Raw genomic sequence first — 18,949 nt, 5'->3', positions numbered from 1 at the left:
TTGCTCTTCCTGCGACAGAGAGCCTATGATTACCTCACCACCACATATTTAACAAGCACCAATCATGAGCAGAGCCATCATATTACCATGTCATCGACATATGGAATAGGTAATTAGCCTTAAGTGCTCTGCTGTCTCAGATTCAAGTACACCTTTTCAGAGTTTCAGCCCTCTACAGGAAATGAGTGTGGACCACAACATAGCATTTACACTTTTTCTGTTGCATTTTGCTTTTCTTCCCAGGTTATTTTTACCTTCCTTGTAAATCTGATTTTTCTTGTGCAACAAGATAACTGTATAAATATGTATAAATATACTGTATTTAAAATATGCTCTAACATATTTAACATGCATGGGACTACCTTCCATGACTACAGAAATTTTTGCAAGGGTCAATGTTGAAAAATTACCCATGCATATGTTTTATCAATAAAAAGCTAATATTTTTTTAAATTATATGTACAGCTTGATAATTCTTTGGGCATAGTTCCAAATTACTCTCCAGAATGGTTGGATTCATTTGCATTTCCAACAAAATTATATTAGTGTGCAAGTTCTCTCAAATCTCCAACATTTGTCATTATCATTTCCTATCATCTTAGCCAATCTTGGAGGTGTGTAGTGGTACCTCAGAGTTGTCTGAATTTGCATTTCTGTGATCAATGATTTTTTAGATTACCTTTTCATATGTCTAGAAATGGTTTCATTTTCTTCATGTGACAATTGTCTGTTCATATCCTTTGACCATTTATCAATTGGGAATGGTTTGAATTCTTATAAATTTGAGTCAATTCTCTATATATTTAGAAAGGAGGCCTTTATCAAAATGCTTGAAGGTAAAAATATTTCCCAATTTATTGCTTCCATTCTAATATTGTCTGCATTTCTGTTATGTGTATAAAAACTTTTTAACTTAATATCAAAATTATTTTGTGATCAATAATCTCCAGTTTTTCTTTGGTCACAAATTCCTTCCTCTTCCACAGATCTGAGAGGCAAACTATTCTAAGTCCTAATTTGTTTATAATATCACTTTTTCTGTCATTTCAACCTTATCTTGTTATATGGTGTTAGGTGTGAGTCAGTGCCTAGTTTCTGCCATAGTAGTTTGCAATTTTTGTCAAATAAGAGTTCTTATCCCAAAAGCTGGGGTCTTTGGGTTTGTCCAACACTGGATTACTATAATCTATTTTGTGCTATGAACCTAACCTATTCCATTGATTGACTATTCTATTTCTTAGCTGGTACCAAATGTTTTTGATAACCACTGTTTTATAATACAGTTTTGGATCTGGTACAGCTGGGACACATTCATTTGCATTTTTTTCATTAATTCCCTTGAAAATCTTGACCTTTTGTTTTTCCAGGTGAACTTTTTCTAAATATATAAAATGTCTTGGGAGTTTGACTGGTATAACACAAAATAGATTTAGGCAGTATTGTCATTTTATATTTGCTCAACCTATCCAAGAGCATTTGCTATTTTTCCAATTGTTGAGATCTGTTTATTTGTGTAGAAAGTGTTTTGTAGTTATGTTTATATAGTTCCTGACTTTGTCTTGGCAGATAGATTTCCAAATATTTCATATTATCAACTTCCCAAATATTTCATATTATCAACTGTTACTTTAAATGCAATTACTGTTTGTCTCTTGCTGCTGGACGTTGTTAGTAATACATAAAAATGCTAATGATTTATGTGGGTTTATTTTGTATCCTGCAATTTTGCTAAAGTTGTGAATTGTTTCTAGTAGGTTTTTAGATGATTCTCTATGATTCTCTATGTATACCATCATATCATCTGCAAAGTGGTAATTTGGTTTCCTCATTACCTACTTTAATCCCATTAATCTTTTTCTTCTCTTATTGCCAAAGCTAACATTCCTAATATCAAATAACAATGGTGATAGCGAACAACCTTGTTTACCCCTCGTCTTATAGGGAATAGTTCTAGTTTACATATGCTTGATGTTTTTGAATAGATGCTACTCATCATTTTAAAGAAAAGTCCATTTATTCCTATACTCTCATGTTTTTAGTAAGAAAGGGTGTTGCTTTTGATCAATTGCTTTTTCTGCATCTATTGAGATATTAGCATAATTGACTATATCATTAACCAAATTAAAAACATATCTGATAATGATATAGTCAATTATGCTAATAAGTTTTTTCTAAAATTGAACCAGCCTTGTATTCCTGATTTAAATCCTACTTGGTCATGGTGTATTATCCTGGGGATGACTTTCTGTCATCACTTTGCTAATATTTTAAAATTTTTGCATGAATATTGATTAGGGAAATAGTTCTATAATTTCTCTGTTTTCACCCTACCTGGTTTAGATAGCAGTACCTTGTCTGTGTCATAAAAGGAATTTGGTAGGACTTCTTGCACTACTATATTTTGTACAGTATTGTACTTAATTGTTCTTTAAATGTTTGATAGAATTCAGATGTAAATCCATCTATAGAATTCAGATGTAAATCCATCTAGCCCTGTAGATTTGTTCTGAGGGAAATTAATGGCTTGTTCTATTTCTTTTTTGAAAATGGAACTATTTAAGCAATTTATTCCCTCTTCCATTAATCTGGGCAATCTATATTTTTGTGGATATTCCTCTATTTTGCTTAGTTTATCAAATTTATTGGCATATAGTTGGGCAAAATAGCTAATCATTGCTCTAATTCCTCTTCATTGGTAGAAAGTTTTCTCTTTTCATTTTTAAGACTAACAATTTGATTTTCCTCTTTCCTTTTCTAATCAAATTAACTAAAGGTTTATCTATTGTGTTTTTTCATAAAACCACCTTTCAGTTTTAATTATTCTAAGAATATTATAGTTTTATTAATCTCCCCTTTTATTTTTATACTTTCAAATTTCTTTTTTTCCAGTTTTTTTTAAGTTGTAAACCCATTGATCTTCTCTTTCTCTATTTTATGCAAGTAACCGTCTAGAGTTATAAAATTTCTCCATATTACTGCTTTGGCAGCATCCCGTAAATTTTGTTATGTTGTCTCATCATTCTCTTGATGAAGTTATGTCTATGATTTGCTCTTGCACCCATTCATTTTTTATGATTAGTTTCCAATTAATTTTTTGTCTATTTTCCCCTGGTCTTTTATTGTAATTTTATTCCATAAGGAGCTGAAAAAAATCCATTTATTATTTATTTCTGCCTTTTTGAATTTGTGATTTTATTGCCCTAGAACATTTTACTTTCCTACTTTTAAGTCTTTAAAACATTTTCCTTTGAGACCTTAATTGCCACCTGTTTTCCTTCATAATATGTTGTGCTTTAGACTTTTCCCTGAATTTTGTAGCTGTTTGAAACTTTATTTTGTAGATAATGTACGGTTTTTAATCCACTCTGCTATCTGCTTCCATTTTATTAAGAGTTCATCATAATCATATTCTTATCAGCTGTGTATTTTGCCCCATCCTAGTTTCTCATACGTATATACATTTTGTGTCTCTTTCCACCCTGTCTTTTTAGTTGTATGTTGTTTCTGACCAATCCCTCCCTCAATCTGCTATCACCTATCTTCCCTTTCCTTCCCCTTTCTTCCCATGTTTCTGATTCTCTTCTTCTATCCTGCCTCTCCTTTCTTTCCCCTTTTTCCTACTTCCCTATAGGATAAAATACAGTTCTATTTTCACTAGAGGGTTTATGTTACTAATTTGAGACTAAACTGATGGGAATGTTTCAGACAATGCTCATCCACTTTCATTCCCTGCAATGTAATAGGGTCTTTTGTGCCTCTTCATGTAATGCAATTTACTCCATTTTATCCTTGCTTTTCTCTTCTCCAAGTACACTCCTTTTCATTGTTGTTTTCTTTAGCATTATCACATCATTTTTAAGATCAAGGAAGATCACCTGGAGATGACTCTGTTTTCTCTCTACTTAGTCAAACTTTAAGTGAATTCATCTTCCAGATACAGTGCAATGGGAAAAAAAATGCATATCATCTTTGGGGATAATATGGTTTTCAACAATTTCTCCCTAGGCATGAATGAAGTGAAAAGACTTATAAATGTTATCATGAATGAAGTGAAAAGACTTATAAATGTTATCATTAGAAAGAACAGCTTGACATCAGCTTATATTTGGTAGACATTCTCCAAAATTAAAATTTAACAAAAATTAAATTGTACTAGTTAAGAAGAGCTAGCCTCACTAATAACTAACATATTGTGGAAGGTTTGGTTCTTCTCCAGGAGGCCTTACTATTCTACTATTTAGAAATGGGCTTCAATTGGAGAGATGTTACTAAATTTCTAAGCTTTGTCCCAAGGATTAAGGGCAGAACATTAGAGAAAAGATCAAAAGCTCTCTCTTAAATCCAGATACCCCCCTTCAGGGGCCTCACTTTTTGTTGACAAATAATTGGACTTGGACTCAGGAAGTCTTAAGCATCTGAAATAAGATTTGAACTTATTTCAGATGCTTACTACCTATGTGACTCTGGACAGATCACTTAACCTTTCTGTGCCTTGATTTCTTCATCTATTAACTGAGGAGAGGTAGGACTCAATTAATTAATTTTATGGAAATTTGAAATGTATAGTTAATTGAGTCCTACCTCTCCTCAAATTTCCATAAACATTTATTTCAACCCTACCACTGCAAGCAAGCACTCTTACATAATTGCACATTAGAATTGGAAGGGACCTCTGTGGCCTTCTAATGGCCTCCTCCCATACCAAAAATGTAAACCCCATTATGACACATTTGGTAATTGAGCCTCGCGCATTTGACCAAACACCCTTAATAAAAGAAAATTGACCACCAACTAAATCTGTTTTGCAAAACACTCAAATTAGGAAGAATTTCTTAACATCAAACTTAATTGGTTCCATTTAACTCTTTTTCCTGTTGCTGAACTCTTAGGACAAAACAGATCAAGTTGAAATTCTTCTCCAAATACTTGAATGCAGCTATTCCCCACTGAAACTTGTCTTTAGTCATCCTAAACAATTCAAACAATTCAACTGAAATGGAATTAAGTTTTATTTTTTTTTCATTTTGTTGGCTTTCCTGTGGATACTTTCAAATAAATCCAATCCAATAAACATTCAATAAATGCCTATGATATACTGCACATTCTACTTAATTTTAGGCATACAACACATAAAAAGAAACTCCCTTTCCTCAACGAGCTTACAGTTTAAAAGAGGAGACAATGCAACAGTGTAGAAAATTAAGAATAAGCAGAAAAAAAATGGCACATGAGGGATACCAGGTACTAACACTTTGTGTTCCTTGGAACTGAAACCAATTAGGGCATCACATGCAAAGAAGAGTTTGTCCCTAAAGAAACAAAGTTGTAAGTGTGTGGTACTCCATCCTCCAATGCTGCTGTCAGTGGGGAGAGGAGCCTGAAGAAAGCAACTTGGTGGTGAATTTAGAAGTGATATACTTGTTCTTGTTCTCTGAAGTTGAGACCAGGCAGGGGAGCAGATATAACCATTTTAAAATGTCATCCAGAACTGATTACAAAATGTCAGGTATGAACTGAGTAGGGAAACATAGAGAAGGATGATGATACTTTTATATTGGTGCTTCCTTACATGAGCGTTTTGTGTTGGTGCCATTTAAACAGTTGGCTATTTTGAGCCTGCTTCAAATAAATTCTTAGATATTTAAAAACAAAGTGCCTTTCCCCAGGTAGAAATGGATCTATTTCAGATCTGATATTTATCACTGTTACATTTCAACTTATCTTTGGTCTAATGTTTTGACCTATCAAGCATCTTCCCCTTATAAAGTGTATTAGCTACTCCTCTCAGCTTTGTGTCATATGTAAATTTGATAAGGATGCCATTTCTGCCTTCTCAAGTTGTCAAACACTGTTCCACGTCCCAATCCAGAATGTAATAACAACACCACACAACTAATCTCTATGCAGGCCTTCAAGTTTTCAAATACTTTGTCAAGTCATTTTCTCTCATTTTCTAATCTCAGCTTAGGAGGCAGGTCTAAGTGATAACCCTGTTTTACACATGAGGCAACAGAGAGTGAACTGAGGCAAAAAGAGTTATCCCACAGCCCCTAAGCTCCTGATGCTAAATGTGAACTTGAGTTTTACTGATTTTATAAATTTATTCTTCTAATCATTATGCCCCCTTACTCTAAATATTCATTAAATTTTAATGGAAAATACTAAAAAAAAAAAAATTGATCCAACAGATCAATTAATTCAGATATTTGGTTTAACATTCTTTTTTTTTAAAAAGTAAGTACATTTGGGGATAAGAACTCATGTGACAAAAATTGGAGGGAAAATTGTTAATTAGTATGGCAGAGACTGGGCACTGATCCACATGAAACACACTCCATCTCAAGAAAAGGTCTAAATGGGTTCATGATATTAGAATAGTGATATTATAAGCAAATCAGAAGAACAAAGGACAGTCGTGCTCTCAGACCTGTGGAGATGGAAAGAATTGGTGACCAAAGAAGAATTGTAGTATATTATGAAATAAAAAATAGTCCATTTTGATTACGTTAAGTTGAAAAGTTTTCTTAAAAAGAAAATCAATGCAGATAAGATTAGAAGGAAAGCAATAAACTTGGGGAAAATTATATTCAAAGATTCTGATAAAGGCTTCATTTCTAAAATATATGCAGAACTGCCTCAAATTTATAAGAATTCAAGTCATTCTGCAACTGATAAATATTTAAAGGATTTGAAAAGAATTTTCTAATGAAGAAATTAAAACTATTCTGGTCATATGAAAAGGTACTCTATATCACTATTGATCAGAAAATTTCAAGTTAAGAGAACTCTAAGGTACCACTACCAACCTGTCCGATTAGTTAAGGACAGGACAAGATAATGATGAAAGCTGGAGGGGATGTGAGAAAATAAGAACACTAATACATTGTTGGTGGAATTGTGAATTGATCCAGCCATTCTGGAGAAAAATTTGAATCTATGCCCAAAGGATTATCACACTGTGCATACCATTTGATCCAGAAGTGTCTGTACTGGAGCCGTATCTCAAAGAGATCATTAAAGAGGGCAAGAAACTGGAAATGGAGTGGATGCTCTTCACTTGAAGAATGGCTGAATAAGTTGTGGTTATATCAATATTATAGAATATTGTTTTCTATAAGAAACAATCAGTAGAACATGAATTAATGCTAAGTGAAATGAGTGTACACAGCAACAGAAAGATTATAAAATGATCAATTCTGATGCATGTGGCTTATGGCTCTTCTCAACAATGAGATGATTCAAGCCAGTCAACTTATAATGAAGAAAATCAAATATACCCAGAGGGAAGACTGTGAGGACTGAGGGCAGACCAAAACTTAGTATTTTTACTCTTTTTTGTTATTGTTTTCTTGCATTTTATTTCCTTTTTTCCCCCTTTTTCATCTGATGTTTCTTGTGCATCATGATACACACACACACACACACACACACACACTCATATATACATATGGAAGAATTCTACATCTTTAACTTATATTGGGTTCCCTGCCCTCTAGGGGAGTAGTTTGGGAGAAGGAAGGGAGAAAAATCTGTAACACATGGTTTTGAAAGGATGAGTGTTGGGAGGTGGAGCCAAGATGGTAGAGAGCAAACACAATTTTCTGTGACCTCCTCTGACTTTTAAACTAACAGTAGATTGAGCTTCTAAACAGGTCTTGGAATCTAAGAATTCACAAATATGTGGAGTACAACACATTCCCAGAAGAAAATACCTTGGAAGAACTTCAGAACAAGTCTGTTTCAAAAAGGCAGGGGGACAGTCTGCCTAGCCCAGACCACAGTACAGGAAGACTGGAGCAAGGAGCTGTGGCGGGAAGTCAGAGCTCTGAAGCTTCCACATAATTGGAAATCTCCTGTGAGCCTCATAAGCTACTCTGTCCCAGTTGCAAGCAGGTGGTTTGGTAGATTTGCCAAGTTTGGCAAATTATAAACCATTGAGCCCTGGAAGAATGCTGGACCTAGTCATCATTATACAACACTGGAAATCAGCAGAATGGCCCAGGGCAAATTAAAGCAAGTGTGGCTCTTTTACATTGAACAGACTTCAAGTCTTAAAAAAGTGAATAAAAAATCAAAAAGAACTCTTACTTTAGGCAGCAATTATGGAGAGAGAGAACAGACATCAAATCTTAAGGTTCCTAATGGCAAAGCAACTCCAGATGAAGCCCCAAAGGGAGACAGGAGATGGTTTCCATTTCATGAAAAAGAAACTAGAGATGGAAAGGGGATCACACTGGAAAAAATGCGTAAAATAAAGAAAATTGCATCTTCTGAAGAGGCAAAGAAAACCTATTATAATTGAGGGAAAGAAGGGAGGGGGATGAGCAATGTGTAAATATTACTCTCATCAGATTCAGCTCTAAGAGAGAATGTCTCTCAAATATTTGGTTTCTCAGAGAAACTTGTCTCACCTTAAAGGGAAGTGAAAGGGAAAGGGGGAAAAGAAAGGAAAAGACTAATAGAAGGGAAAACACAAATATTAGGGGAACGGTGTAAAAAAAGAGGGGACTTTAAAGGGAGAGGACTGTTTGAGGGAGGAAAATACTGGGGAGGAGGAGAGGAGGAAAGAAAAGAGAAAAGCATAACAGGGTAAATAAGGTGGCAGGATGTTATTTTAACTGTGAATGGGAATGGGATGAACTTCCCCATAAAATGGAAGCAGATAGCAGACTGGATTACAAGCCAGAATTCTACAATATGTACAAGAAACACATTTAAAGTACTCTGTTACATACAGAGTGAAGGTAATGGGCTGGAGCAGAATCTATTATGCTTTAGGTGAAGTGAAAAAAAGCAGGGGTAGGAATCCTGATATCAGATTAAGCTAAAGCAAAGATAGACCTATTTAAAACAGATAAGGAAAGAAACTATATCTTACTAAAAGGTACCATAGATGATGAAGCAACATTAATATTAAATACATAAGCATCAAGTGGTATAGTATTCAAATTTCTAAAGGAGAAGTTAAGGGAGATGCAAAAAGAAATAGACAACAAGACTATACTAGTGGGGGATCTCAACTTGCTCTCTCAGAACTAGATAAACCAAATGACAAAATAAATAGGAAAGACATTAAGGAAGTAAACAAAATGTTAGAAAAGTTAGATATGACAGACCATTGGTTGGAGACAACTGAATGGAGATAGAAAGGAGTTTACTTTTTTCTCAGTGGTTCATGGAACTTATGCAAAAATTGACTATGTGTTAGGGCAAATCAAATGCAGAAGGCAGAAATAGAAATCATGATGCAGTAACAGTCACATGCAACAAAAAGCCAGAACAAAATAGACCAAAGATAAATTGGAAACTAAATAATCAAATCCTAAAGAATGAATGGGTGAAACAACAAATCATAGACGCAATTAATAACTTCATCCAAGAGAATGACAATAATGAGAAAACATACCAAAATTTGTGGGATGCCGCCAAAGCAGTTATAAGAGGAAATTTTATATCTCTAGAGGCTTACTTGAAAAAAATTAAAGAAAGAGAAGATGAATGAATTGGGCTAAAAACTAAAACAAAACAAAACAAAACAAAACAAAAAACAAACAAACAAACAAAAAATACCCTGGGAAAAAGAACAAATTAAAAACTTTCAATTAAATACCAAATTTGAAATTCTGAAAATACAAGGGTGATTAATAAAACTGAAAATTAGAAAACTATTGAATTAAGAAATAAAACTTGGTTTTGTGGGAAAAAACCCAACAAAATAAAAATTTACTTAATATGATTTGAAAAGGGAAAGAGGGAAAGAAGAAAATCAAATCATTAGTTTCAAAAATGAAAAGCTAAAACTTTCCATAAATGAAAAGGAAATTAGAGCAATAATTAGGAGTTATTTTGCCCAACTCTATGCCAGTAAATTTGATAATCTAAGTAAAATGGAAGAATACCTACAAAAACAAAGATTGCCCAGGATAACAGAAGAGGGATTTAAGTAGTCCCATTTTAGAAAAAGAAATAGAACAAGCTATCAATCAACTCCCTTAGAAAAAAATCTCCAGGGCCAGATGGATTTACATGTGAATACTACCAAATATTCAAAGACCAATTAATTCCAGTGCTATATAAACTATTTGACAAAATGGGGAAGGAGAACTCCTACCAAATTCCTTTTATGACACCTATATGGTGCTGATTGCACAACCAGGCAGGATGAAAAAAAGAAAGAAAATTATAGACCAATTTTCCTAATGCATATTGATGCAAACATCTTAAATAAAATATTAGCAATGAGATTACAGAAAATTATCCCCAGGATAATATACTAAGACCAAGTAGGATTTATACCAGGAATACAAGGCTGATTCAATATTAGGAAAACTATCAGCATAATCAACTATATCAATAACCAAATTAACAAAAATAAAGATTATACAGAAAAAAACATTTGATAAAATCCAACACTCATTCCTATTAAAAACACTGGAGAGTATAGGAATAAATGGACTTTTCCCTAAAATGATCAGTAGCATATATTTAAAACTATCAGCAAGCATCATATGTAATGGGGACAAACTAGAACCATTCCCAATAAGATCAGGAGTGAAACAAGGCTGCCACTATCACTCTTATTATTCAATATTGTATTAGAAATGTTAGCTTTGGCAATGAGAAAAAAAGAAATTACAGAATTAGAGTAAGGAATGAGGAAAACAAATTATCACTCTGCCAATGATATGATGGTATACTTAGAGAACCCTAGAAAATCAACTAAAACAAAAAACTACTAGAAACAATTCATACCTTTAATAAAACTGCAGGATAGAGGATAAACCCACAGAAATCATCAGCATTTTTATATATTATCAACAAAGTCCAGAAGCAAGAGATATAAAATAGAAATTCCTTTCAAAATAACTGTTGATAGTATGAAATATTTGGGAATCTATCTGCCAAGGGAAAGTCAGAAACTATACAAATACAACTACAAAACACTTTCCACACAAATAAAGTCATACCTAATCCGTTAGAAAAATACCCAGTGCTCATGGGTAGGCCGAGCAAATATAATAAAAATGACAATACTACCTAACTTAATCTACTAAATAAATCTAGTAATTAAACTCCCCAAAATTATTTTACAGATCTCGTAAAAATAGTAACACAGTTCATCTGGAAGAACAAAAGGTCCAGAATTTCAAGGGAATTAATAAAAAAAAATGCTAATGAAGGGGTCTAGCTATATCAGACCTAAAATTATATTACAAAGCAATGGTCATCAAAACCATTTGGTACTGGCTAAGAAATAGACTAATTGATCTAGGTTAGGATCACAGGATAAAATGGGCAATAAGTATAGCAATCTAATGTTTGACAAACCCAAAGACCCAAGCTTTTTGGATAAGAACTCACTATTTTCACAAAACTACTGGGAAAACTTAAAACTAGTATGGAAGAAATTAGGCTTGACTCACACCTAATACCACATACCAAGATAAGATCTAAATGAGCTCATGATTTAGACATAAAGAGTGATATTATAAGTCAAAGGAACATAGGATAGTTTACTTCTCAGATCTGCAAAGAAGAAAGGAATTTGTGTCCAAAGAAGAACTGAAATTCATAATTAAACACCAGATAGGCAATTTTGTTTATACAAAATTAATGCAGACAAGATCAGAAGGAAGACAATAAATTGGGAAATCATTTTCACATTTAAGGGTTCTGATTAAGGCCTCATTTAAAAATGAGGCCTTAAATGTGAAAATGATTTTCAAATCATTTTGTCACAGTGGCAGCCCTTGCCACAGTGGTAAGAAACTGGAAACTGAGTGGATGCCTATCAGTTGGAGAATAACTGATTAAGTTATGGTATATGAATGTTATTAAAGAAATGATCAAGAGCATGATTTTAGAAAGGCCTGGAGAGACTTACATGGACTGATGCTAAGTGAAATTAGCAGAACCAGGAGATCTTTGTATACAACAAGATCAATATTATACCAGGATCAATTCTAATGAACATGACTCTTTCCAACAGTGAGGTGATTGATGCCAGTTCCAATGAACTTGTGATAACGGGAGCCATCTGAACCCAGAGAGGGGACTGCTGGAACTGAGTGTGAATCACAGCATGGCATTCTCACTTCTTTTTTCTTCCTTTTTGATTAGATTTTTTTGTGATGCCAGATAATTGTATTAATATGTATGATGGTATATGATTTACATATATTGTTGCCATGTTTAATATATATTGGATTACTTTCCATCTAAGGGAGAGGGATGGGGGGAAAGGGAGAAAAATTGGAACACAAGGTTTTGCAAAAATCAATGTTTAAAAACTATCCTTGCATATATTTTGAAAATAAAAAGCTGAAATACGTTTTTAATATAAAAGAAAAAATTGCTTTCTTTTTTTTTTTTAATAACACAACAAACAAAAATGTTTTTATATATACTTGCTTGCCTTATTTCCCAACTACCTATGAATTTCTTATTGGATCACACATTAACCCTACCCAAGTTTGGTTCCATAAAGTCAAAAGTTAAAACCTGGTTTTAAATGTCTAAAGTTTTCTAAGATGGGACTGAAGAAAAGTCACAGCTAATAGCTTGTCGAATAAAGGAAGATTGATAGAAAAGCAGTTCAGAAATATGGAAATAAATTGAGTATTTATGGAATGTGTCTAAACAGGAAGAATTGAGGAAAAATAGCAGAACATAGCAAGAAAATACTTGTTTTACTTAAATCTTTTCAAAAATAATGCCTCAGATTAAATTTTAGAGCAGTGGAAATAATCCAAAGTTGCATTAAAATCGTAGGGTAGTTTAAGACAACTTTGGAGAACATTAGCAATGATCTGACCTACTGGGATAATGATTTGATCTGATTGAAGTGCAGACAGCCAAGAATAGTGACTGCCTAGTCAACAAGAACAAGATTTAAAGGAAATTAAATCTGTTGCAATCTTAGTTTGGAAAGGTTCATCCCATGGATGGTGTGGGGATTGGGTGGCTGGGGAAGATTATGGGGACCCTCAAGTTCAAAGCTCAGAGTGCTGACAATTAGAGGTCTCTGCAATGAAGGAACAAGAATATGTGGTTGAAATAGGATGGGGCCCTGCTACTTGCAGTCATTTGCAAAAGATTAGAGTTTTGGTTTGAAGACAGGAGAATAAACTGACTCTTATAGTTGCTTGAGACACTGCAGGGGAACCAGAATGTTTGGGGTATTAGCAATGCTGGGGATGCTAGTCAAGGTTCAAGAGTGGAGGGGAGTACCTCAGACTACTTATAGAACAAGGCATGAACTGGAAGAACAATAATGTCTCTTTTATACAGACTCTACAGTCCCTTGAAGAAAAAGACTGATGTAAGCCAGCATATTTTCTTTTTTCAAGATTTCCTGGGGAGAGAAGCTGAAAACAAAAACAAAAACAAATTAAGAAGTAGCATGCATATATATTACTTCTTCTGACATTCTCCCCTAAAATATAATCTAAAGACAATAAGATGAGCAGTGAATTTAGCACTTTTTTCTATCCCATCTCACTGAATACATTATTGTATTTGATTCATAACCATTCTCCAAAATTGATTTTCTCACATCTGTCCAATAAGAGGTTGCTAGGTTTCTTTTGAAGTAGGTACATTCAAGTAGATATGAGATTTCATTTGTTTGGAACTGATAGCACTACAAATTACCTCCCCTGATATGCAGCAAATTTCTCTGCAAATTATATTCTTTGTGAGTTAGACTAAAGCACTAAAAGTTTAAGTACGCTGTATAAAACCTACTAGCTAGTGTGTAGCAGAAATCGGTTTTAAGTACATGATTTTTTATTGTAATGTTCAATTCTGTATGCAGCCTTTTCAACTGACTAAGACCTGAAAGAGTATTCACTTTGCTACACAAACTAAGAATTTGTTGTTCCCTCTATCCCCTGATGAATTTTAGAATGAGATTTAGGTATAGCGCACAATGCATACTGGGTACCTATTAATAATTTTATGAGTGACAAATATGATTCTTACATTTTTATCCCCATTAAAATGTAACTAAGCTAAAAATGTCATGCCATATTGTGAAGGGTAAAATGGAATTCCAAGACATGTTTCCATAAGAGTGGAGGGTCAGAAAAAGTCAGCTAAATTCCTACAGAACAAAGTATCTACTTCTCCTCCTTAGGTGGATATAGGTAGTCAGGAATGATTTTGCTATGGGGCATTTAAAAAAGCATAAAAACTCTCAATCCTCAATGCTGGAGAGGTGGCACATTTTCTCCAGTCTCATTTCATACTATCAACATAATTCAAAGAAGCTGTCTTATGTTATGTGGCAATGGGAACTGTACAGAATAAGACATTGGGGGTTTGTACATTACTACTTGTCTAGAGTCTCAGCTGGGATAGGATCTCAAGAACATTATATTTCATGATTTAGAATCTATTTCTTTTTCTAAAAAAATGACAAACTATTTAAAGTGAACTATAGAATAACTGTAGCAAAACTTCACTACAGCTTTCAATTACATGGCCACACTGAAAATTTTTATCAAGATCAGAGCAGTAGCAGATTGATATTCCTTCCCTTTTTGTAGCAGCACATAAGTAATTAAGTAGACAGAAAAACAAAATAGGATAATCTGCAAAACTATTTGTTTAATTTATCTTTTTATAGTAACAAGAAGTGTGTTTATAATAGGAATAGGAAATATTTCTTCTGATGAGAAGAATGATTACTTCTTGTCAAATAAATTTAAAGTTTAAAATAAAAATGATTTTTACCTTACCAACACAAAGTTTCAAAATTAGCTAGCTGGCTGAAAGTGAAGAACTGGCAATTCCATTGCTGAATCTCTCCCGGACTTAGGAAAATAAAGGTGAGAAAAGTAGAGAAAAATAATAGTGGACATTGAAAAATTTAAAATGAGAGCCATATAATCTTTATAAAAATAAAATGTGAATGGTCCAAAGGTTATAAATTGAGATAAATAAGGACCCTTCTTAAAAGAAAAGGAATTTAGGGTTAATCAAGACAGATTCTCTAATCTGGATGAGACTTACCTTAGGTGCAGAGAATATATGTGCAGATAGCAAGGGGCCAGTGTCCGTGGACAATCCTTCCATGAAAATGCCACTTTGTGAGCATTTGCTTTTTGGGTCCTTGCAGGGATTGGTCAAAAAAGGCTGTGGCCCATGCATTACTATCCCACCAGAGGAGTTATCACTATGGAAATTAAGAGTATCCCACCTCCATGAATATAGAGAGGACTGGCGAGACTTACATGAACTGATGCTGAGTGAAATGAGCAGAACCAGGAGATCATTATATACCTCAACAACAATACTGTTTGAGGATGTATTCTGATGGAAGTGGACCTCTTTGATAAAGAGAGCCTTAATTGATCAAAGATGGATAGAAGCAGCTACACCCAGAGAAAGAACACTGGAAATGAATATAAACTGCTTGCATTTTTGTTTTTCTTCCTGGGTTATTTATACCTTCTGAATTCAATTCTCCCTGTGCAACAAGAAAACTGTTTGGTTCTGCACACATATATTGTATCTAGGATATACTGCAACCCATTCAACATGTAAAGGACTCTTGCCATTTGGGGGAAGGGGTGGAGGGAGGGAGGGGAAAAATCGGAACAAAAATGAATGCAAGGGATAATGCTGTAAAAAATTACCCTGGCATGCATTCTATCAATAAAAAATTATTAAAAAAAAAGTATCCCACCTCCAGTAGAAGAGCCTAAGGTTGAACTCTGAGCCAAGGGCACTGACTTAAAGGGTCAGTTCTCTCTAATGAAGAGGACCTCAGCCCTTCTCCATGATCTGAGATTCCTCCTCCTTTTATGGCCTGAGTTTCATAAGGCTAGATGTCTGGACATTCAAGAACATGTATAATAGATATTGAATAATTGCACTGATTGACATATGATAGGTAAGCTCAAATAAGTGAAATCATATGTCAGCAGGGTCACAAGGTGGGTGAAGTAAGAAATATTCCACAAATGGATAGGCTTCTCCTTAGTATAGGTGTGAGGAAATGGTACAAGTCATGAATTGGGTGATGTAAGTGGTCATAAGATGGTCACCTGCTCCTATTAAACCAGTGATTAATTCAGAGGTACAAGAATTTTTGGGGGGACTTTCCAAGTAATTATTATCTCTGCCACATTGGGCTTGGCCACTATGAGAAGGAAAAACAATGGTGGAGGGATGCTAAATTTCTATAATGAAGCAAATTAACTTGGATTCTGCAAGTCACAGCTCTTGAGTCTTATATACAGAGCTTTGATATCAAACTGATAGTGATGGGAGTAGAGTTCTCAAAGCTCAATGTACATTATTTCTTCCTTTTTTTAAAGCTCATAATTTTTTTAAAAATTTCCTCAGTATTGCTTAGTTCCCCTTGGAAACTGGATTCCAATTCATATTTGGCCTTCTATTACATCCTCTTGGTGAAGCCCAGCGAGATGTAGATGGAAGCTCAGAAACAGCTGTGGAAAAAAGGAGAAGAAAAAGCAATTTATACATGTGTGTATATGTGTATTTTTTGTGTGGGCAGTAATGATTCATCATATCAAGGAATTCTGGGTGTGAAAATCATGGAAATGGTCATTGGTCCAAGTGAATCTTAAGAGTTTCCTGAGCATTTTGAAGGTAAGTGACTTGTTCATGGTTTCAAGGACTATATGTTTCATAAGGAGGACTTCAAGATTTTCTGGGGTTGTTTGGAATTTCAAATCAGATAATATATTCAAAATGCAAACTTTAAAGTCCTGTATAAATGTCAGTTTCTATTATTACATCTCAGATCTCTGTTGATTTTGGAGCAACTCATCAAATTGTTCACATCATATTATCATTTTACCTTCTGAAGTAGAAGTCAGTACATAAACTGCAATTATAATTATGTTCATAGTAGTCTATTTGCTTATGCTCCTGTTTGAGCTCTACTTCCTATTTCATTATATATATTATTGCCTTTGGGCTCACAATGAAATGAACTATGCCAATTATTTTATTTGCCTATCTGAGGAAATGTAAACCACACTTTGATTTCACTATAACAACAATAACAACAACAACAACTTCTTCTCCTTCTTCTCCTTCTTCTTTTCCTTTCCTTCTCTTCTTCTTCTTCTCCTTCTTCTTCTTCTTCTTCTTCTTCTTCTTCTTCTTCTTCTTCTTCTTCTTCTTCTTCTCCTTCTTCTTCTTCTTTTTCTTGTTCTTCTTGTTCTTCTTCTTGTTCTTGTTCTTCTTCTTCTCCTCTTCTTCTTCTTCTTCTTCTTCTTCTTCTTCTTCTTCTACTACTACTACTACTACTACTACTACTACTACTACTACTTTTGGTTAAATGTATAACATGACATATTCACTTGATAGAGTGAGAGTTGGACCTTTATTCTGACTTTGAATCTATGGTCCTAAAGAGAGTGTGAAATGCCTGCACAGAGAAATTCATGGTCACTTCACAGTGGTGAAGAGGAGGGAAGTGGCATTGGAATGGCACCACAGAAGGATTTGTAAAGTATATTTACAAATCAGATATAGCATGAAATTGTGATCTTTTATTTATGAATCATTTGGACATACCATCATCACTTTTAGCTACAGAGTCTTCCATCACCTGCTGTATCTGAAATAACATTAATATTGAATTTGAGAAAAATGAAGAAAATGAGGAATAAGGAATAAGATAATAGAAAAAACTCAAGAAATCTTTTTAAAAATTGCAGGCATCCAAAGAAATTATTAATAGACATTAGTTTAGTTTGACTATTAGTCATTCAACACAAAAAATATTGATATAATACAGGGCTTCTTAAATGTTTTTTTCACTCACAAACCCTTTTTAATAAAGTCATTTTTATGTTACCCCAGATATTTAGGTATATAAAACATATACAACTCAAATATTTATTCTTAATAAATCATAATTTTGTGACTTTCACACTGAGGTACGAGGCCCCATAAAAGGTGGGATTTAACAAAAATGGTACTATTATTAACAGCATCAAGAGTTTATCACTATTAATTATATGCAAAAAACATGAACTTTGTTAACATAGTAGTTATAAGGTCTTAGCTCAGAGTTTATGCGCAGGTAATCACATTCTTCTTTAGCTCTTTGTTTCCAAGGACATGGTTTCTGGCAGGTTTGGAATCTATATGTCTTCTACTCTAAGCAAATCTTACTCTTTCTATTTCTACTTTTTTTGCAAAATATAACATTTTTCTTTAAAAAGAAAATCAACTCTCTAGCCTATACTTTAAAACAATTATAAATAGTAATAATTCATTAAGCTACAGACAGTCCACATACAAAATGAATATCAATTTACAGGGAGCAAAAAAGAAAATTAAATATTGGAAAAATTAAATATAAATATACACACACATATGTACATCCATAACACACAGAAGGGGTGATGAAGAAAAGCCTAATTCACTTGACATGGCAGCGATATAAAGATTTTGTCCTGAATTTGAGATCTCTCTCAGATATGTGGAGTCCCCTCATATAAGGGACTGAGTTGAGCATTTTGATTCTATCGTCTTGATAGGCTTGGCTGGATACTTGTTTTACATGTCCTCTGACAGCACAAGGGGGAATTCCAAAGTTTCTGTTTCCCTTTAAAGGCCAAATTCAAGAGAATGACTCATAGATTCATATCAGCCAGATCTGAAGCAATCATCAATGTGGGTAACAACAAGTGACTAAATATCCAGGAAAAAGGCATTCATTATTTTCAAGATATGACTAATGCCCCAAATATGGTATCAGTGGGCACATTCATGCTCTCATTAAGGGCCAAGTTTCAAAGTAGAATAAATATTTAACTCCAACTTTATCAGATTATTAAAGATTTTTCTTCTCTCCAAGACCTTCTCTCCAAAGGTACACACACACATACACGCACATGGGTATCATACATACATACATACATGTATATGCATGTCTATGCCAATATAGGTGCATGTTTAG

Source organism: Antechinus flavipes, chromosome 5, assembly GCF_016432865.1.
Source record: "Antechinus flavipes isolate AdamAnt ecotype Samford, QLD, Australia chromosome 5, AdamAnt_v2, whole genome shotgun sequence".
Classification (NCBI taxonomy): domain Eukaryota; kingdom Metazoa; phylum Chordata; class Mammalia; order Dasyuromorphia; family Dasyuridae; genus Antechinus; species Antechinus flavipes.
This window is presented reverse-complemented; position numbering follows the sequence as displayed.